This window comes from Microtus oregoni, unplaced genomic scaffold (assembly GCF_018167655.1).
Source record: "Microtus oregoni isolate MIOR12 unplaced genomic scaffold, Mior012 000037F_ref0000500, whole genome shotgun sequence".
NCBI lineage: Eukaryota > Metazoa > Chordata > Mammalia > Rodentia > Cricetidae > Microtus > Microtus oregoni.
Window position 1 is genome coordinate 25,601,040 of NW_024543096.1, and position 23,279 is coordinate 25,624,318.

A 23,279-nucleotide genomic window follows, 5' to 3' on the forward strand; every position below is an offset into this window, starting at 1 on the left:
CCAGGAGAGATTCGGTGCCCAAGTTTGTTCAGGTCCATCTGCCTGTCTGCAGGAATATAGCAGGGTAACTGGAGGTGGGAGGAAAGGAAGAGAGAAGACTGCCCCCGGGGAGCACTTGGAAACTAGTTGAAGATTTCTGTGCTGGCAGCAAGAGGCCTCCTGGGGACACTTAGCAGCAAGGCGGAAGACTGGCAGTCTTGTCGTGTGGAGCTATAGCTCAAACTCTCACCCATTCGCCGCTGAGATGAGGTCCCTGTCACTAGAAGACTGCTTCCGACAGGTAAGGAAGACGCCAGACCAGGGAGAAAACAAAACTCTGTAGACTCATTAAACCATGCGTTGCAGCCCCAGTTTTTTTTTTATTGCTGTATGCTTACTGTGTTGTACAAAGAATGGCAATTAGAGTCATATGGCCCTTAAGCAAAGGGACATATTAGGCAATTTTATAACTGTGTAAACATCACAGGAGTTTATGTAATCCTGGATGCCAGCCTACCATATACCTAGGCTGTGAAACTGTGTGTGTGTGTGTGTGTGTGTGTGTGTGTGTATGACCAACACTAAAAATGTATTTAAGAAGTCATGCAGAAGCCTACTACTTTATAAGCTAACTAAATAGATATTTTTATTATGAATAATATTTACACAAATTTATTTTATATTTTATATATTTTATTATATTTTTTGTTATATTTACATTTTATAAATGTAATGATCTTATCTAGTTTATATTATATATTTTCCATTTATATGTTTTGTATATATAATAAACATATGTATAATTATATATACATATACTTTAAAAATCAAATGGATCTTGAACTTTGTGTGCATGGTTAATGCTGCTCCCAGATGTCACAGGTTTTTTTAAACTGAAATTCCAGTACCTGATATGCGATGCCTGCCTCCCTGTAGGTTATTGGCTAGGGAGTTCCCTAAACAACACAGGCTGTGGCTACATCTCTTGGTTGTCCAACAGAACTTGATGGTAACACCCAATTGCTAAAGACACTACATAGAAAGAAACCAAGACCTCCCAGATGGTTAGCTTTACCAGTGCCAGAAGGTACTATGCCGACTGCTAGGGGAGAAAAGGCATCAACAATCTCACCAACTGTCTATCTTACCTGCTCTTCTACGAACCTTCCAAACAAGGTGGCACCCACGGAGCAATAGTGGCATGACTGTTCTGGGAGAAACCAACTGCCTTCTGATTGGTCCTCTATGAGAAAGAGTCCTAGCCTGGTACCATAAACCTGGTCAAAAGCCTAAATTGAAGTTGAGCGGTGGTGGTGCACACCTTTAATCCCAGCACTCAGGAGGCAGAGGCAGGCGGATCTCTGTGAGTTCGAGGCCATCCTCGTCTACAGAGTGAGTTCTAGGACAGGCTCCAAAGCTACAGAGAAACCCTGTCTCAAAAAAAAAACAAACAAAAAAAATGCCTATGTTGAGGGAGGTCACAACCTCCTTAGGAAATCTACTACTGATGCTCTGCTAAACTGATATACAGGCAGCCTCCTCCTAAACATTTGTGTTTGTATTCATTGGACGTGTGTCGTTCCTGGCCTTGGTCTAGGAACCGCTCATGTCCGTGGATGACGGCTGAAACAGTGACTCAAGGGTTTCAACTTCCGTATCAAGACATTTTTAATATTTACGTTTGTTTTATTATCGGTGCATGTGTGAGGTGTCGGGGGCTGTGCATGCCAGGGCCAGCTTATAGAGGTCAGAGGGCAGCTTGACGGAGCTGACTCGCAACCTCTACCCTAACATGGGTTCCGGGGTCAAAACCAGGCTGTCAGCCTTTGCAGCAGCTGCCTTCACCTGCTGAGCCATCGCACAGCCCTTGATCAAATAATGACAGAATTATAAGTGTAGGTTTAGGTGACAGTTTCATATGGCTTTTTAGAAGCCAAACGAAGATTGATCTAGAAAACTCAGAATTCAGCACACACCTTAAATCCCAGCACTCGGCAGGCAGAGCAGGCCAGTCTCTGAGTTCGAGGCCAGCCTGGTCTACAGAATGAGTTCCAGGACAGGCAGGGCTATACAGAGAAACCCTGTGTCTCAAAACAACAGAAAAAGAAAACCCAGTGTTCAAACATCATGATGTGCACACAGAACAAGCCAAAGCAGCACACGAACAAAGATGGATGTTTGCTCGGGCTGAGCACAAAGCCCTGCCTGCAATGACTGCTGTCTTGGAGAAAAGGCCATGGTAACTGTACCCAGAAAATTCCCTTAATGACATGTATTTTCACAACAGTTTACTCATTAATAACACAGTTCAAATGAAGAAACTAATATAAAAATTTTACATGTATAATTTTCAGGATTGGTTGTATTTTTCTCCCAGAGATGAACAAAATCTCATGACCGCTCCTGCCTGAGAAGCATATTATTTTCTTTGTCATAACGTAAGATCCGAAGCTCAGCCGAAAGCCGATGAACTCCATTGTAGCAGAAGGAGATTTAACATAAAATGCAAAGTCTAGACTTTGAAGCCAGAAGAAAACCCTGCCTGTGCGTCCTCATTCTCACACGTGTGAGACCTTGGACGACTTCTTTTCTTTTCCCTGAATTCTTTCACCGCAAAGAACTGCAATGAGAAGCCAGCGGCCTTCTCGGGACTGGCATTTAGAGGTTTCCAGATTGAGCATGCGCGTCGCATTTCCCTTCTAAAAGAAATACATTCAGGGGGATGAGAAGAGACAATAACAGAGCAGCAGCGACGTGACATAGGAAGACCGGAAGTGGTTGGAAGCCCGGTAACCAGGCAGGAGAAAGGCAGAGAGGAGGTGGTTAGGGGAGACAAACTGGGCTGCTCCCACAGAACCCAGCAACAGTTGGGATCAAAACCCTGGAGACCTGGGAAGGTGCAGCGAAGCACAGAGGGAACGAAGGGCACGTGAGAGGCCTGTGGGCCAGCTCAGAAGCTGCTTGGCAGCTCTGAGCCCCTGCCCGCGTTTCCTACAGGACTGTGTGAAATAACACAGACGAGGCACACTGCCAGCCCCAAAGTTGTGACTTTAAAAAATACTAATAACACTAACCTTGTCAGAGGAAGAATGAGTGAGCCGGTCCGTATCTGCAGGGACCTCAGCCAGTTTTCACTCCGGCCTCTCCAGTCAGCCGGGGCTCCATCAATTCGAAGCTGAACAAATGGCTCATGAATTCTAATCCGTTCTTCTGGTCTCCGCTTTCTTCTTCATGCTGGGAGGCCAAATTATAGTATTTTATTATTTTGTCTCTTTACTGTGTGTTTTATTTATCTCTGTTTGTGCTGCCTAGTTTTGGAGCCTTTTTTTTTTCAAATGCTTTACTTGTTCCTATTGCTGTTTTTATTCATGGTAAAACCCATGATGACTGCAATGCCCCTCTCCAGACTTCCTGTCGCCCTGCCGGCTTCCTTAGGCTGGAGCCGAATGCTGAAACTCTGTTCCGAGCATTGACTTCAATGTTTTCAGAGCACATTAATCCTCTTCTAGAATTGGAGATTCTGTCCCTGGCTGCTTCATGTCGGTCCTACAAGCCAACCTTCAGGAACCAACAGACCAGGGCAAATGGAGAACAGACTCATCCACCCTTCTGTCTGGATGGAGTCTCTCGGACACAGTGTCCATTGGCCTGAGGGGGGCGCTTAGATATTGTTTACAATGTATTGTATTTTCATAATGTAACACAATGACTGACACATAGTAGGTACTCAGTAAACACTGAGTGGATAAATGGGTTGGGGGCGGGGGTGTTCACTATGTAACAACTCTGGCTTCTGAATGCTGAGATTAAAGGCAGCATTCCTGGCTCTTGGCAGATGTTCATCTACAATCTAAAGATGGATCTATCTTATAATGATGTTAATCTGTGAAATCTCCAGGCAGCACTTGGAGTAGGGGCCCCAGCAAAGAAGGGAGGAGACACAAAAAGAGTTTTAATGACAACATCCCCCTTTTGAACCAGTTGGATGGCTTGGCAATAAGTAACGCCTGTCCCTCAGCCTGGCAAAGGACCCAGCTCCAAAGGTGGAGAGAGAGAGGTCTGACTCTTGTGAGTGTCCTCTAGCCTCCACACACATGTGGGGACCCACACACATGCCACCGCACACCCACACAAACTGATGGATAAGTAAACGTATTTGTAAAATTTTTTACATATCTTCTCACCAATTTCTAAACAGAACTGTTGCCGGAAGTCACACCTCGCCTGCACACCCTTCCGGGCCTGGCCCTGCCCAGCACCAAGACACATTTTTTCCACTAAGTATTCCGAGGCCTGCTTCTCATTTCTCTTCAAGCCTCAGCTTCAATGGCAAGTGTGGCTCCCCTGATGGCAGAACATGCTCTCTGAAGACACGGGACTATAATCTTCTCTCTTGTAACCCACCCAACCCTTGATGTTGACATCACATTTGGCAGGTTTGTGTCTTCTCTTCTCCGCCTTGCTACAAACTCGCTGAGCAGAGCCTGCGCCTCCCTCGTATTTCTCATTCTATCTATCCTGGCACCACATAAGGTGAGCGGACTGTTCTCTCTAAATGTGTCCACTTCCAAGGCTCGATTCCCAATCACTCCATTTCAAAGCAGATGAGAAGATAAGATGAGGCCAAGAATCCGAGATCATAAAGGGTAGAAAGTGCCCAGCCGAGATGACTAAACCCCAATAGGATGCAGGTTAATTGCTTCTGGAATGAGGAATAAATGAAAAACACAGTGATGCTGGGGGAAACAAAAAAAGCAAACGCTTGCAAAACAGTTTAGCAAGCCCTGCTTCCTTTCCCCGTCCTTATGCTGCTAACCAGAGGGCTCCTTTCCACATGGCCTCCAACAGCTCCAACAGAACCTCCAGAGACAGGAGCTTGGTTCAGCTCAACATGGCTTAGAGAATGGAAACGCTTAGCCAACCGGAAGTTGTCGAAGGATTTTGCCCATTGGGAGGACTCGAAGTTATAATTCCCACCCTAAAAGTCCATCGTCTCCTTTCAAACTACGCATGAGTCTGGAAACAGAAAAAACCACCCAGCGAAAACACGTGTGAACTTCTTTGGGACGAGGATTTGTAAGTCTGTCAGGGGGTCAAAGGGGTCAGGCTATCAAAATGCTACAGACCAGTTTTGGGTTAAGCCTTTGATGCCATCGACCTTAGAGCCTGACCCGGAAGCTCAGAATGGGTGCCCAAGGAGACATAGTCAGAGATAAGACAGTCAGTATGACCCAATTTCCCTGAGTCCTAGCTGCCATTTTCCCTCCTGCCCTTCCACCCTGTTCCTTTTGCTGCTGCTGTTGTTATAAAGAATTGTTCTTTGTGGCACCGTTTGCTCTTCCGGGATTTGACCCGCGGCATTTTCTGATGTTTTGCTCCCTTACGTTTTAAGCGCCTTCCATTTGCCTGCTTCCCCTCACCCTAATGATGCCCACGGAGATGTAATTTTCTCGCTTCTCTTTTTCTATTACCACCTCACCTGGCCTTTGCTCGCTCTCTTTTCTGCTACACGTGGCATGTCTCTGGGTGCCCCTTTGTCCTCGTGTTCTGATTTTATGAGAAGTGTTTATTTCCATGTTTTCGGTATTTGCCTGGATGTATTCTCAGCGAGCTGATGGTAAAGCCCTTCTCTCTCAGCGGGAAGCTGTTGCTCATAGCAATTACGCCTGCTGTCTCCCTTTTCATTTCCCTTCAGCTCGTGATGAAATTGTGCTTCCAGAAACCCCATGAATTCTTTCTGAAACTCTTACGTAACTCAGTGTGTTCAGCCATTTCTTTTCCATCCATATATTTTTTTATGTTTGGCTGGGCATTTGGGCTCATTTCCCCTCCAAATAATTTGGTGATGATTTGATCTAAAGTTTCTCTCAGTCTGTTGATGATCTCCGACATCGCTGTGGGTGGCTTCAGTGGCCATCAGACTCGGCTGAGACGTGAATCATTTGCTGCAGAGAGAGTCTGCCCTGCCCGTTTTGTTCTTTGTGAGTCTATTTTGCTGATTTCGCTTGTCTGTTTGGGCTTGCTGTCGTGTGATTCTGAGAGGGGAAAGGAGTGTTACTGTCGGACACAGTCTTTGGGCTAAGGTCTAGAATGTGCCCTTGACTGTCAAGTTAAATTCATTCTATCCTTAAAGAGCAAGACTCCATGCGTATTGTGTTTCTGGGAATGATTTTAAAACATCAGAATTTTACTACTCAGATTTTCATCACTCTAACAACATACCTAGGATGAGAACTTGGAAAAAAAGGATGGTGAATTTTGTCTCATAGATTTGGAGGCTTCCATCCATGAGGTTGGATAGAAGATGGTTGTTTCTGGGTCTGTGGCATCATGACAGGGAGTCATGGTGGAGGAAGCAATTCACCTCATGATAGTGGGAAATAAGGAAGAAGAGAAGGTGACCAGGGTCCCACTAATCCTCTTCAAGACACACCTCCATATGACTGAAAGACTTCCGGCTAGGCTCCATCCCTTAAGGGTTCTCCTACCTACGTGTGGGCTGGGAGACATGCCTTTAATACATGGGTCATCGAAGGTGACTAATCCAAGCCGTTGCACGGACAGTGTTTCACTGGAACTGATATGCAGGTTTCAATATGGCCATAAATACACTAGCGCTTGAAATGAGTCATCAAGTCCGCGTCCTCCAGCAACAGCCTTTGGCCTGCTCTGCTCTGGAAGTTAGGGTCTCCTCACTAGAGAGGAGCACTGGGAAACTCCAGGCAAAAGTCAGGTGCTTACAGTGCCAAGCTGTAGCTCAGAAGCGGCCAGAGGAGAAACGGAAAAGGGTTGGGGATGCTGAGGCTTAGAAAAGGAGAGAGCAGCTTGGATCCTGGTGTCCCTTCCTCTGAACTGTGCCTCCAGAGTGAATGTGCCTCAGGAGCAGATGAGAGGCTGATCAGTGGCGCACATAAAAAGGACAAAATCATCCTAAAACCCACTTCACAGAGAGGTAGCACAGGCCTCTCCTGGTCATCTCAGCGATAAGGCTGAAAAAAACCCCCACAGAGTCCAGAACGAAGCCTTTCCAAGACATGAGGCAAGGTCTGATATCCACAACGCTGTTACTACGGCAGTGGCCCACACCCTACTCATTCTCTTCTGGGTGCGAATGTACCCTTGTGAACCTTGAACCCATTCTAAGGGCAAGAGGTATCAACAGGCTGATATAACCACCTGTGACACATTTGATAAGCCTGGGGATGTGACTCAATCGTAGATTACTTGCCTCGCTGGTGTGAGGCCGTGGAGTCCACCCACACCCCTGCGAAGAAAAGGAAAAAAAGCTCACTGAAATCATTCATGATTCCCTGTTATAATGAGATTTAGCTGCTCTTGTTGGTTTCCCAGCACCCACACCTGTAGGTTTACAACTGTCTGTAACTACAACTCCAGGGGACATAACACCCTCTTCTCCATAGACAGCTGCACACACACGTACATATGATGTGGGATTTCCTGCTGTGTACTGTGATTACCATTAATGAATAAAGAAACTGCCTTGGCCTGTTGATAGGGCAGAACTTAGGTAGGCAGGGAAAACTAAATGGCATGCTGGGAGAAAGGAGGCAGAGTCAGAGAGAAGCCATGTAGCCCTACTGGAGACAGACACCAGAACTTTACCGGGTAAGCCACTGCCACGTGGTGATACACAGATTAATGGAGATGGGTTATATTCAGATATAATAGTTAGCCAATAAGAAGCTAGAGCTAATGGGCCAAGCAGTGATTTAATTAATACAGTTTTTATGTGATTATTTCGGGGCTAAGCAGCCAGGAACAAACTAGCAGCCTCCCTCCAACATACATACATTAAAATAAATAAATAAATAAATAAATAAATAAATAAATGAATCTTAAAAACAAAACAAAATCTACAGCCGGGGCTGGAGGGATGGCTCAGTGTTTGTGAGCACTTACTGCTCTGTCAGAGGACCAGAACTCAGATCCCAGCATCTACATCAGATGGCCCACGAATGTTGCCTATGACTCCATCTCAAGGGATCTGACACCTCCTTCTGGCCTCCTGTACCTCACACACATACAAGTATATGTTCATATAAGTAAAACAAGATAAGTGAGTTTTTTTTAAAGCCCACTTGCTGTTAATGAAGCATCCAAGAGGAATATCCATGATCATCTATCTGAAAACTCTGCCGATCTCCTTCCTACCCACATCAGTCTGTGAAGGAGAATTTTTTCCAGATTCTTTACCCAAAACAGATGCAGAAATGTTGCAGAATATTCCTTTACACTGTGTGGAATGCATCACTGGGATTGGTTTAATAAAGAGCTAAACAGCCTATAGCTAGGCAGGAGGTATAGGCGGGGCTGCTCTGGGAAGAAGAAAGGGGAGTTGCCCGTCAAATGTCAAATGCGAAGAAAGCAGGCAAAACAGAGATGAGGTAGCAGGCACATGGAAGAGTATAGATTTAAAAATATGGCTTAATTTAAGTCATAAGAGCTAGTTAGAAACAGGCCTAAGCTAAGGCCGAGCTTCCATTAATTAATAATCAGTCTCTGCATCATTTTTTTGTGAGCTGGCGGCCCAAAGAAAAATCCACCTACATATGGCATCCAACATGAAGCTTGAATATCCAAACATAGGGCCTAAGGAAGTTAGGGAAAGTTCTAGACAAGGAGCCTGATGTAGCTTCTTAGTCCTTCAGTCTCTCAGGTGGGCTGGTGCTCAGAGGCATACAGAGGTGTGGCTACCAGCTGCTGCCTGTGGGCTGGAGCCAGCCGCCAGCTTCATACCCTAAGCTGAATGAACCGCATGATGGCCGACGAAGCAGTGTGAGATTTGTCCCACAAGATCAGAGAATGCTACAAATGCTCAGTAAAGACAGATGCAGATGGAAAAAAAAATCTCTAAACACGTTACAGTGTGTTTTTAAAAATGTGCGTAGGTAGCCAGGCAGTGGTGGCGCACACCTTTAATCCCAGCACTCAGGAGGCAGAGGCAGGCGGATCTCTGTGAGTTTGAGGCCAGCCTGATCTACAAGAGCTAGTTCCAGGACAGGAACCAAAAGCTACGGAGAAACCCTGTCTCGGAAAAAAAAAAAAAAAAAATGTGCGTAGGCTTAAAAAAGAAAAGGAAATGGGTATAAACAGCCATGAAAAAGTTAGTTTATAAATAGTAAGATATAGTCTTTAAGGAAAGAATAAAACAATATAAAAAGGATATAATCCACATAAAGATGGAAAATACACATAGAGTCTGGATCCTATAAAGTATCTTATTGACTTTAAATTTTTTGATTGTTGATAAGAGAAGTAGCTGCTGAGAGACACTGGATTATAATAGCTGCTAAATTAAACCAATCAATATATTTTTAAATTTTCTTTAAAATGGAAATCAAAAATATATTACATTGGGGAAGAAGTTATGCTGTTGTTTCCAAAAGGCTGTGGATTTATTCTAAGTTGATAGAGAACCCCTGCAAATCCTGGCTACAGACAAAAAGAAATAATCCTAAAAAACTACAAGACAGGTTATATATATATATATATATATATATATTTTTTTTTTTACCTGCTCAAACATAATACAAAAAAAAATCACTCCATACTTGTACTAATGCAGATATGTATGTTACCTTTGAAAGTTTGTGTTTTCAGAGGGAGGGGACCAGGTGATCCAGCCTCAGAGTGCCTCTGTTGTAGCTTCCTCAGAGTTCTGCATCCAGTACAGCTTCAAGGCCATTGGCTGAGAAGGTCCAGCCTCACAGACTATTCCAGCCAGGACTGCAGAGAAGCCTTGCTCTTTCCCATTGTACAGAGACTAGACAGCAAATGTTACAGCTAAGCTCTCCCAGGACTTAACCATTATCCTCATTTTCTCAGAGTTCCCAAAGATGCCATTGCCCCAGGCAACAAGAAGCAGTCTAGAGAACACAACACCTACATTCCCAAGAGGTGGGGTGGGTGGTTTTTGGTCATTCAGTGGGCTATGGATGTTTGTCATCATTTAGGGGGTTGGTTACAAATTGTTATTGCCAATGGTCAGGGAGAAAGCTAAAAAAAGATTAGATTCAAGGATCTCTTTCTAAAGGGGAAAAGGGGGAATATAGTATAAAAATGATGGAATAAAGGGGTAAAAATTGGTGAGTCTAGTTTTGATCAACCACACTAGTCTCAAATATTTTACATTGGTATAGAATTTTGTATATTGATGCAAATTTAAGGTTATTTTTGTTAGAACATAGTGTATGTATGTTTCTACTCTTATTTAAGGCATTGTACCTATTCCGTTCATTTAACAATGTAATGTAAATTTTTAGTCCTTGAAAGTTATTATTACAAACTATTTAGAATAATAAAGCTCTTATTGCTTATATTTTTATTATGTTAGAGTCAAAATCTTTCTTCTTTTATTTGGACAAAAAGGGGGAAATGTTATGGAATATTCTTTTATACTGTGTGAAGTTGTGTCACTGTGATTGATTTAATAAAAAAACTAAATGGCCAACAGCTAGACAGTAGATACCAGCAGGACTTCTGGACAGAGAAAGCTCAGGGAAGAAGAAAGGGAAATTGTCAATCAGATGCAGAAGAAGCAGGATAGGCAAAATGGAGTTGAGCTAAGGGGCACATGGAAGAACATAGATTTAAAAATATGGGTTAATTTAAGTTATAAAAGCTAGTTAAGAACAAGTATAAGATAAGGCCAAACTTTCGTGTAATGATAAGTCTCTGTGTCTTTTTTGGTGATCTGGTGGCCCAAAGAAAAATCTGCCCACACAGAAACAGATGTGAGAATCCATGTATTCAGGTATGGTAGAACAAACTAAGACATGAATCACCAAACAATAATACATTTTACATTGGTTTCATAAATTTCTAAAGCATTTTAAAATGCTATGTTAAAGAGTTTATGCTTATTCCTAAATAACTTATTTAAATAAATGGACTAACATTAATTAACATTTTAATCTTTACAAATTTTAATTTCTAACAGTAATGATAAAGATGTATCTATCTAGAAATTAGTGGCCAGACACTGTCTTGTAACAGTCCCTCTAGGCTAATGTCTGACTTTCAGCAGGTTCTCCAGCAGACTAATCCTGGGTGATCAGCTGTTAACTCTCTTTCTGGGAAGAGATCTCCCTGGAGTTAGATAAGGGAATTTCAAGGTAATTCCCTCTCATTACTCAAGAAGAGCTCAAAGTTCCTACTTAAGTAAGAGGCCTGTGAGAAAGGTAGGAAAACCCTCAGCAGTTAAAGGTGCCACACCTGAGTGTTATGCCCAGATCACGGAGTCCCCCCCCAAACCAACTAGGAGACTGAGTCCTATATGTAAAAGCAAAGAGCCTTTATTCTTACACAAGTTTGCAAATTCCGACTCTCCATGTGTCCATTGTATCTGGAGTGGTTGGAAAACCCTGAGCTCAGTTAGAGTTGGGTTTTTGTAGCAGCAAAGGTGGGGGATGAGGGATTTCTAAGGCTCAGGACTCCTGATTGGCTGACATTTGTCTAGGGGTGTTCTGGTGAAAAGCGATGGGTGTGTGCTGGCAGGTGATCCTATCTACAATGGTTGGAACGTTAGGAATTTCCTTCGGGTGGTCTGTTCTTGGATCAAGCCTGGGTAGTCTCAGTTTGTGGTCTATTATCAGAGCCAGGTATTGCCTCAGGGTAAACTACTGAGACTTGGGAGATTGTCACGGTTGGGTTGTACAATGACTTTGTGAAAACACTCAAAAGATTGGTGTTGACAGAAGTTTCTGTCCAGCCCAGTCCCACAGCCATTCAGTTCCAAAGAAACACACAGAGGTCTACATTATTTATAAACTGGTAGGTCTATTAGCTCAGGCTTCTTATTAACTAATCCTTACATCTTACAGTAACCTGTAATTCTCGTCTGTGTTAGCCACACGTCTTGGTACCTTTTATCAGTGAGGCATTCTCATCTTCTTTCCTCTTTGTCTGGGTGAGGATTGTAGACTGTGTCTTTCCTCTTCCCAGAATTCTCCTGTTCTTATCGCCCTGCCTCTACTTTCTGCCTGGTCACCTCACCTATACTTCCTGCCTAGCTACTGGTCAATCAGTGCTTTATTAAAATACAAGTGACAGGGTACAGACCATTGTCCCACAGCAGATTGGGCTTTACAAGGGATCCCAACCAAGAATGGAAAAGGACCCTAACAGGTGACCTCCAGACGTGACAGGTGACCCCCAGACATGACCACATAACTGTGAGCAGTGATGTATCCATGAGACCAGCTCTGAGTTCCCAGACCTTAAAGGATTGCAGACCTTGGCAAAAGGCCACTAGGAAGGAGCTGAGGACTAAGGATTCCAGGTCTCATTCCAGCATCCCCCACTGGTCAAGTCCAAAGAAGCCAGGAAACCCCTGTGAGAGCCCACGCATACGTGCACACAACTTTCCAAAGCACCTTGTAAGTGAGACAATATGAAGATGGCTCAGAAGACCCCAAACATATAAGGATGAGTTAACAGATTGGTAGGATGCTGACAAATGAGACTAGAACCCCAGATCCAACAATTAAGGGACACATATTTCTTCCCAAGCACATACAGAGAACATATGAAAAAACTGACCGCAATTCTAAGCCAACAAGCACATGGACAAACATTCAAAACCCAGTATCAAAAAGAACATGCTTTTGATCATAGGGCAGTTGGATGGTATGAGATCAGATGTCAGTGACAGAAAGCTAAGGGATGGGGTCATAGCTCACTGGAACATACTTGTACACAAGGCACTAGATTCCATTCCCAACCCCACAACTCAAAAAGAATGGATTTCTGCAGAAAGCAATGAAAATCCAGTGTATCAAACCTCATCAATGTTGCAACACACAGAGAGGTATATATCCATCACTGACTGTATTGGGAGGTTTTTAAAACCAACTATGTAGTGGTGGCACACACCTTTAATCCCAGCACTTGGGAGGCAGAGGCAGGTGGGTGGATCTCTGTGAGTTCGAGGCCAGCGCAGTCTACAAAATAAGCTCCAGGACAGGCTCCAAAAAGCTACACAGAGAAACCCTATTTTTCTTTTTTTTTGGGGGGGGGGGGGAGGGATTAGGAAGCATCTCATTTGGCCACTGAATAAAAAACAAGAATGATAAAAGTATAAGCACAGAATGGAAAGAAACAGAAAAACAAGGTAAAGAAAATCAGCAAAGCCTAGTGTCGTCCTATGATAAATCTAAAACTCTTTATGAGGTAGAGGGAGGAGGGCAGGAAAAATAAAGAGTCTGAAGTCTAATGAGCAAAGTCCGGAGGGAGAGTGTTAGGTGATTTCATGGAGTCTGAACAAATGGTGCAGTCCGCAGCCTCCCCTGCCCAGTCTAACCTTCTAGACTCTGGCCTCAGATGAGTGTGAGGTCCAGACATCACTAACTGAGGAGAAAAACAACAGATGGGATGCTGAGCTCCCGGAGGGCTGGAAGAGAAGGTGCAAAGCTCCTGCAAAAATCCAGAACCTACCTGAGAAGTTAAACAAGCAAACAACAGATGGGACCTTGTGCATTGGCATCTTCTCTGTAGCCAGCTCTCTTCTTGTTATTCATGAGGTGGGGACTGCCATTCAAATGGGATTTGGGGTGCTAAAGGGCTCTCCATGGCTACAGGAAATCTTTTTGTTGTGCTGTTTGGGGAATTTTCTCTGAGCTTTTTGTATTTTCCATTTTTCTTCCCCTCTGCTTTATAATACCTTTTCTACAGGGACCACAAATCCCTTCATAGTGCTCAGTCAGCTTTGGAAAATGGAGACCCATTTACACGCGCTATCTCGGGATGCGTGGAGCAGAAATAAAGCACTCACCCAACTCATCCAAACCCCCGGGTGTTACATTCACGGAACACTGTGAGCAGTAAAAGGCACCATGAACCAGGTGCAGAGAGTCATTGCTGGCTTCACAATTACTGAGGGGAAATGCATTTCAAAACCAGAGGTGTGGAACTAAGGCTGGCTTTTGACAGAGGCCCTACAAGACATACTAAATCGTTGCCAACCACACCACTCTCATAAATTAGTGATATGAACTCCAGTTCAGAACCCACCCATTTCTATTTTGTGTATTTCAAACCACAGATAAGCCAACTTTTTAAATGAAAACGCAGCTTTTTAAATGAAAATACTTCTGCTCAGCAAAATCTCCCGAAAACGTTTTGTTTAGGTTTTGTGTTTTATGTATGACTGTTGGCTCGAGTAGATTTCTGTAGCATGTGCATGCTGTAACTGAGGTTTTGGCAGTTGTAACCCAACATGTGGGTGCTACTAACATCGAACCCACATGCTAACAAGAATAAGAAGTGCTCTTAACCGCTGAGCCATCTCTCCAACCCACGAATGTCTTACTGACTCTTGAAATGATGTCGTTATTCTTTTAAAATGTCTGTGTAGTTGGAGGAAAGATCTTTCTTCCAATTTTTGGAGACTCAATTCATCCCGCAACTTGAAACATCTGTATTCTTCCTTCCAAGAAATGCTCCCTAAACAACTCTTTAATTTCTTATTCCAACTAAAAGATAAACAGTCTAAAACACAGGCTCTGTTACTTTACACACACCCTAGGGTATAGAAAGGCCTATGTATGTAATGGCACTTTTATGGAATTCCAACACCCTAGAAGGTACGGGCAGGAGGACCAAGAGTTCAAGGCCACCCTGAGCAATATGAGACCATATCTAAAGAAGAAAAGGGGACTAAAGTTTAATTTTATCCTTGTCACGGTGATTTTAAAGTTCTCACTCTGGCCATTTGTGATGAGCTTGAGTGGACTGTGTACCTAGAACAGAAGCACTTCCTTAATCCCCAGCCAGTTCTTCAACACGTTAGAACTTGAATTTCACTTTTCTTTCTTGTTTTTTTTTTTGGGGGGGGGGAGGGGCGTGTTTTGTTTTACTTTGTTTTTTGATTTTGTTTTTTGTTATTGCTTGCTTGGTTTTTGGAGACAGAGTTACTCCGGGCAGCCCTGATTGTCCTGGAACTTGCTTTGTAGACCAAGTTGGTCTCAAATTCAGGATTTTGCCTGTCTCTGCTGAGATTAAAGGCATATGCTTCCATGCCCAGCGAGAACTTTAATTTTATAAAGAATTTTCCTGTGTTTTATATTTGATTAGAATGAGATCTCCTAGGTCAATGCTAGTCTTCTAGTCTTTTCTGGATTTTTGTTTTAAGTTTTTGTCTTAAATTTTATATATATCACCAGCTTCTGTTTTAGCTTAATGACACAGAAATAAGAAAGATTATTTATAGATAATCTCTGAAATTACCCAATAAAAATGAAGCATAATAACCTGATTGATAGCTCCATCTTTGGTCTCCATCTGACATTACTATTCTCCCTAACAGACCTAAGATACAGGTACTGTAATAAATCTCCAGTCTAAAGCTCGTTTCACACACTAATTCTTCTCAGTTCTTCATTAAAAAAAATACTATAAGCAAAATGGCAACTTCTTTTTTTTTTTTTTTTGAAATCTGAGTAGCTTTTCATTAAACATTTTGTACTGTGAGTCCATGGCCAGTCATATCGCACACAGTTTAGATATGGGCGTGCGGACCCGTCTGTAAAGTACAAGGGACTCATTCCAACAGGAGCTGAACTCCTCTGTAAGAGCAATACATAATTCCCAGCCACAACTGCAGGAGTCTAGCATGTGACTGAAGTGCTCCCTGAACAGGCATTACATGGGCGTTCCCAGGGAAGACAGCCACAGTCTATCATCTCAATGGTCCCAGGCCAGAGGACCTCAAGTCACTTTGATACGACAGGCTGTGACAGCTTCATAGGCCCTGCTTTAGGCCGCTGGGTCCATGCCCAGTGAAGAAGAGGGAACGAAAATGCCCCGATGAGTCACCGATGGCTGCGGACCAAGCCCTTCGCCCCAGCTGGCGCAGCAATGGCTTTTCCACACTGGGCTCGTCAACTGGACCCATGCAAGGGAGGGTTTTTGTGTGCTTTGGCTTTAAGAGGCTGAAACTCAGCCAAGGCGGAAAGAAACCAACCAGCTAACTTGGTGCTCAGTCTAAGCCCTGGACAAGGTTCTGGGGTGCTCGCAAACCTGGAATATCACGTGGCAACAGTTTCTTGGGAATTAATGCTCCAAGCTTTGCCTCATATTTGAAGCGTAGAACAGCTGCTCAGTGACTCAGTTTTTCCTATAGGGATCAGGGAAAAGGCACTCTATTTTGTGCCAACCCAGCACTAATAACTATAGATTCCCCCCCACCCCCCAAAAAGAGTCCTCATATAACAGTCTAGTGTTAGTAATTATTTATTTACGGAGGACAGGAGGACGGATGCTGTCGCCGCGGTGATGGCTTGACTTCCACCTGGCGTCTGCTGCTAAGCCCTGAATGTGACAGGTGCTCACCACAATGTTACCCAAGCCAGTATGACAGTGGGGCATTTCTTAGCTATGGAGGTTGGACCTCTACCACCCAGCCTTGCAATTGCCTTCTCCCCGGGAGGCTACATCTGCATCGCTCTGGCTGGAGGTGGGAATCACCACCACGGTGCTGAGCAGACCTCATCACAGAACAGAAGAACTAGTCAGGAGGAAATTACCCATAATGTGGCCTGATTAATATCATTCTTTCCCGATATCATCACCCCATGGAAAATTTCATCTCCCAGCTATATTATTTTGTTTTTTTTTTTAATTTTTTTAAATATTTTTTTATTTATTTGTTATGTATACAATATTCTGTCTGTGTGTATGTCTGCAGGCCAGAAGAGGGCACCAGACCTCATTACAGATGGTTGTGAGCCACCATGTGGTTGCCGGGAATTGAACTCAGGACCTTTGGAAGAGCAGGCAATGCTCTTAACCTCTGAGCCATCTCTCCAGCCCTCCCAGCTATATTGTTAAAAGGACGCTTTAAATATAATGACAAATATCTACATGTTGACATCAAATAATGTATTTCCAGGAAATAAGCATATGTATACACATAAGCACATGTACAGTATCATGATAAGAACTTAAATATTTATTTTCCAAATACCCTTTTCAAGTCATTTTTTATAGCTTTTAAGTATGTGACTATCAGTAATGTAGCTTAACCTTTTCTTCATATTTGGAGATGACCTTAGTCATGTAAGTCACTCTCTCATGCAACACAGCGGTGTTCTTGGGGCTCTTTAATGCCGGAAGAGTTCCCTTTTGCTGTTACACTAAAAGACATCAATTCAGGGTAAACCCTTTTTCCTACTTCCTGATTTGCTTAGCCTCTGCCCTAAAGGAAGGCCGATCGCTGGCCCTGCTGTCATATGTGAGTCAGGATTCTGCAGAGGAACAGAACCAATAGCATCCACCAAATAAGATGGGGTTACCAGGTTGGCTCACATATTCAGAAGCTGAGGGTGTACCACAGTGGCTGTCTGTAGGCTGGAGGGGAGCCAGGAAAGCCAGGAACTACTCAGTGGGAAAAGCCAGAAGCCCCAGAACAAGAAAAAAACAAAGATACAGCCTCAGTTGGAGGCCGAAGGTGTGGGCGACCCTGTGAGGCGCTGGTGCGGTGCTTTTCAAAGGCTGGAGAACGCAGAGTGCCATGCGGTGCCGTGCAACGGGAGCAGGCCTGCACTCTGGACCCCCTTCTTCTCGGCTGTCCTTCCGCCAGATCCCCAGACTGCTAGACGGTTCCACCCCGTTCAGGGTAGGTCTTCTCTGCTCAGCTCACCTACCTACATTCCAATTGTCTCAGGAAACCTCCTCTCTGATCTATGTAGGAACACGGTTTACCCGTTTTCTACCCGGTCCCCAATCCAGTAACATTGACAACCCAGATTAACCTCCCAGCCTCTAACAATCTTTCTCCTAACTCCTACTCCATCAGAGGACTTTCTGTTCCTAAAATGCCTGTTAGGATTAGTAACTAGTTTGTTTCTTCACTCAAATATTTAACGAGCCTTTACTCTCTGTCAAGCGCTGTCCTGCGTGTGGCATGGAACCCTTCCTTCTGGATGCTTCAGCTATTGAGTTGACAGACTTTACTCAACCAATGAATGACACAAAGTAGCACAACCGCACTTCTGAGGAGTGGCCCTGATCGGAAAGGACCTGGAAGACTTCCCAAATAGCCCGTGAAGATGGTGAAGAGAGCACACATGCAAACATGCAAAAGCCCGGTGAAGAAGGGGGAGGTCACAACACAAGAAGGCGCCCACGCGGCTGAGACCCAGGCCTTTGGTCTCTATGCTAACAGCCGTGGCAGACAGCTGAGGAGCGAGCGACTAGCAGGGTGGGCGACAGGAAACGTACATTCTGCAGATGCTGACATGCTGGTTACAGAGTGGATGGCGATTTGGACCAGAACAAGTACACACATCCGATGGGGATGTAGTGGGCCGTGCAGAAAAGTGAGAGAATAGGTCAACCTAGATCCCTGCCTCTTGAATGGGGGTCACATAATTGAAGTTGGAAAAAAAAATGGCAACAGTGAAACATTTCTGAGCCTGCAACAACCAAAAATGGACTCCATCTCAAACTTGCAATGAATCCACGGTGTTTCTGGTAGCACTTGGCCCTGTTACCTCTTCATAGCCACCTGGGTTCCAAACACACAACTCGAGGGTTTGCTGTGCATGGCCCATGCTGCATCCACACACTATGCTAGCAAACCCTGCCTGAAACACCTCAGCTCCGATTCCAAACTACTGCACACTGAGAAGCCCATTTCCCCGAACACACAAAGCGGTCTGCCCTTATAAAAACGCAGCGGGTCAATTACAGAAAACAAAGACTTTTACCATTTCCCGCTTTCAAGCCTCGGTTTGTGGATCTTCAGTATCTTTGATTGGATTGTGGGAGACCGTTTAATTTTAAATGTTGACATTTGAGTACCTGACTTAAGTTTTGTAAAACAAACAAAAAAAAATTTAAAGCATTGAATTAATTTTACTCAGGATTAACACAGACTTTCCAGCAATTTCTGAAATGGCTCTAAACACAGTTTTGTCATTCTGTACTTTATATATATTTGAAGTGGCTTCCTTGGCATTGATGATTTTAAAATCAAAATACAGATCAACTCTGGAATATACAGAAGGCATTCAGCATCCTACAGTAACAAATATTCAGCCAAGACTTACTTCTCTACCAAAAAACAAGCAAAGTATATCATCTCTTTAGTATACAGATTTTCTTTCATCTCTCATAAATAGTAAATTATGTGATAGCAAAGAATTGTTTTAAAATGTTTCCATATGGCTTACTAACAATTCATGTTTTATTTGCAAACCTATTTTATGTATTTATAAGCCCAAGGTCACACAAACATTTCCCAGGGTAAGGGGTTGGAAGCAGAAAACTTCAAAAAGTCCTGGCCTTGACCAAAACAAACATCACCTTCTGCCCCACAGGTTTCTGAAAAAGCCGATTCTCACCAACCTCCAACTGAAACTTAGTAACTCCTTCCACCAGAAATATGGACAACAAACCACCCCAGTATCATAGCACCTGTGACCTTGGCACCAAGAGAAATCACTGACGTTCACAGAGTAGACAGACCGGTTGCTGCAGTGACGCCAAGGGATCCTTGACACCCAGCACTTCAAAGTTCCAGTAGCTGCTGAGCCATCACTGCACCGCAGTACAGAATGGGCCAACCAGGATCCTTCCTGGGAAAACGTCAGGCTTGTGTTCACAAGACAACTTCCAGTTACGAACGTCTTTAGCATTCACAAATAAAACCATCACCCAAAAGCTGTGACTCCCTCTGCCAAGTAAAACTGTTTCTCAGCAGACTGCGTCCCCCTCTCTTTCTGCTTTAATTAACAGTTTTGGTTAAGAAATGGCTATGGGGGGGAGGGGGATGATGGCACACTCTTGTATTCCCAGCACTTGGGAGGCAGAGGCAGACAGATTTCTGTGAGTTCAAGGCCAGCCTGGTCTACAAAGTGAGTTCCAGGACAGCCAGAGCGCAATGGAAACCCTGTCTTGAAAAACCAAAAAATCAACTACGGAGAGAAAGAGGTGTGCTAACTGCAGATCTTCACCTCTCCCTCCGCTCCTCAGAGGCCAATCCCCGCCTCCTCTAACAAGCCACCTCCTCGGTCTCCACTTCCTCTCTGTCCCCATCTCCAACGGATCGGATCGCCAGGAAATGTGCTAACCATCCTTCAACCTGCTCACCATTTTATCCCCGCCCCCAACCTCAGCAGGCCTTCCCCGGGAACCTGCAGGCCTCTCTGGCCAGAGAAGTGGTAGCCTCACCGCAGACTCTCACCTTGCCTTCCTCTGCTTCAATTCGGATCCCCCAACCTCACCCCCATCTGTGTGTCAGACCCCCCGGGGTGGCCTCTGCCCACCTGCCCCTCTGTCTCTGTCTCTGGCAGATCCTAAAGTTCTTCTCCTCCAACTTGCCTGACAGGGGAGCAAGTAGGCCAGCAAAGCAGGTAGGCAAGCCTCAGATCTTCCCTCTCCGTCTCTCCTCCAAATCCAATTCCCAGTCCCATATCCAGCTCTATACCAGACTTTTTCTCACTCTCTGCCCCCATTCCCAGGGGGTTAAGAAGATCCTGGTGGAATACCCTGATTACCCCCTTCTATGGACTCCCTCAGACCCTTCTGTCAGCCCCCAATAATACCCAGGACCCCAGTGAGTACACCTATCGGGATCCTAAAATAATTCTCTACCAGGCAACACACAGCTACAACACTCTCCTAAGAAGCAGAGAGGGCAATAGAAAACAAGAAACAAAACACCCACCCAACAAAGACAAGACCAGATACCAGCACTGACCATTATGTTTCCAAATCCAGATGCCTAGACACCAGTGTGAAAACACAGTCAATAACAGTCAAGACAATATGCTTCCGCGAAAGCCCAGCAACGTACCACAGCAGGCCCTGAGTATTGCAACATATTTGACGCACAAAACAAAGACCATAAAACAGCCTTTATGAATATAATAGTGGTCCTTACCTGAGTGAGGATTTGTTATTGCTGTGACGGGACATCATGACCACAGCAACTCTTACAAAGAAAACATTGAATTGGGGAGGCTCTCTTACAGTTCCAGAGGGTGGGAGCATGGCGGCATGTGGGCAGACTTCTTAGTGCTGGAAGAGCTGAGAATCCTGCATCTTGCAGGCAACAGAAAGTTAACTGAAACACTAGGCGGTATCCTGAGCGTAGGAAATCTGAGTCTGCACCCACAGCCCCACGCGTCCTCCAAGAAGGCCACACCCACTCCAGCAAAGCCACAATTCCCAGTAGTGCCGCTCCCTAGAGATTATGGGGGCCAATTACACTCAAACTATGACAGACCTTAAAGAGGAAATGAATAAATCCCGTAAAGAAATCTATGAAAGCAAGCCGGGCGGTGGTGGCGCACGCCTTTAATCCCAGCACTCAGGAGGCAGAGGCAGGCGGATCTCTGGGAGTTCGAGACCAGCCTGGTCTACAAGAGCTAGTTCCAGGACAGGCTCCAAAACCACAGGGAAACCCTGTCTCGAAAAACCAAAAAAAAAAAAAAAAAAAAAAAAAAAAGAAATCTATGAAAGCATAATAAGCATAATAAGCAGACTCTGAAAGACAGAAAGTCCTGGATAGATGTTCTACAGATGCTACGAGACCACAGATACCAGCCCAGACTACTATAACCAGCAAAACTGTCAATCACAATAGATGGAGAAAGTAGGACATTGCACGATAAAACCAAAGGTAAGCAGTATCCAGTTCTTCAGAAGGTACTTCAAGGAAAACTCCAACCAAAAGAGGTAGCCACACCCGAGGAAACATAAGGAATAAATAATCCCATACCAGCAAATCAAAAGAGGAGAAATACACACACACACACACACACACACACACACACACCACTACAACAACAAAATAACAGGAATCAGCAAACACAGTTCATGGGTATCTCCCAATATCAAAGGTCTCAATCCCCCCCCCCCCCAAAAAAAAGATACAGACTAACAGAATGAATACAAAACCAGGATCCATCCTTCTGCTGCATCCAAGAAACACACCTTAACATCAAGGCTAGACGGCACTCAGGGTAAAGGGTTGGGAAAAGATATTACAAGCAAATGAATGAAACAAGCTGGTGATGCCATTTTAATATCTGACAAAATAGACTTCAAACCAAAAGTGATCAGAAGAGAATGGGAAGGCCACTCCATACTCATCAAAGGAAAAATCTACCAAGGGGACATGGCAATTCTTTACATCTGTGCACCAGGCGCAAGGGAACTGAAGTTTGTAAAAGAAACACTTCAACAGCTTAGATCACATATTGACCCCCACACACTGGCCGTGGGAGACTTCACTACCCAGCTCTTGCCAATAGACAGGTCATCCAGACAAAAGCTAAACAGCAAAATGTTGGTGCTCACTGAGGTTATAAATCAAATGGCTCTAACATATTTAAAGATCATTTCACCTAAACACAAAAGAACATACCTTCTTCTCAGAACCTCATGGAACTTTCTCCAAAGCTGATCACACACTCGGACACAAAGGAAGTCTCAACAGATACAAGGAAATTGAAATATCCTGCATCCTAGCTGACCACCACATAGTAAAACTCAATATCAACAACAGAAACAATGGAAAACTTACAAACTCATGGAAACTAAAAAACTCTCTACTCAGCAACAACAAAAGAAAGGGGCCAAGACAGAAATTAAAGACTTTCTAGAACTGAATGAAAATGAATATGCAATGTACCTGCATTTATGGGACAAAATGAAGGCTGGTCTATGATGCAAACTCACAGCACTAAGAACCTACATTTCAAAAATTGGAGAGATCTTACTTAACTAGCAACTTATACAGCACACCTGAATGCTCTAGAAGAAAAAGAAAAAGATCACACTTAAAAGTGTAGACAGCAAGAAATAATCAAATTCAAGACTAAAATCAATAAAATAGAAACAAAAATAAAAATAATAAAAATGACCAAAGAAACAAGAGTAGGTTTATAGCTGTTTTTTATTTGTTGGTTGGTTTTTTTGTTTGTTTGTTTGTTTTTTCTCTTTGCTCTTTAGATGGGTGCCACCACCCACCTCCCAAATAATCACATGGAAACTTATTCTTCCTGCTTTTCTCACTTATAGCCAGCTTTTCTTAAATTATTCTTATGCCTCTAGACTTTTACCTTTTTCTATTCTATATACTTTTCTTTACTTCTTCCTCTGTGGCTTGCTGTGTAGCTGGGTGACTGACCCCTGATGTCCTCTCTCCTTTCTTTCCCATTTCTCAACACTCTCTTCCAACAATTCTTCTTTTATTTATTCTCTCTGCCTGCCTGCCCTGCCTGCCCTTTCTCCTGCCTAGTTATTGGCCCTTCAGCTCTTTATTTAACCAA

At 43.9% G+C, this 23,279-nt stretch overlaps 1 long non-coding RNA gene across 2 annotated transcripts in view; it reads right to left on the reverse strand.

The window, feature by feature from the left end:
- LOC121433272 overlaps window positions 1-21,126 on the reverse strand; it is a 55,465-nt gene extending 34,339 nt beyond the window's left edge. The window contains exons 1-2 of one of the 2 annotated variants that reach the window (XR_005972298.1): window positions 20,885-21,126; window positions 3,054-3,213 (exon numbers count right to left, since the gene is read on the reverse strand). This is a non-coding gene — a long non-coding RNA (uncharacterized LOC121433272). Of the gene's footprint in view, window positions 1-3,053; window positions 3,214-19,448; window positions 19,490-20,884 lie in introns of those variants that run through there. The other variant, XR_005972299.1, reaches the window with a different exon arrangement.
- Window positions 21,127-23,279: the final 2,153 nt, after the last annotated feature.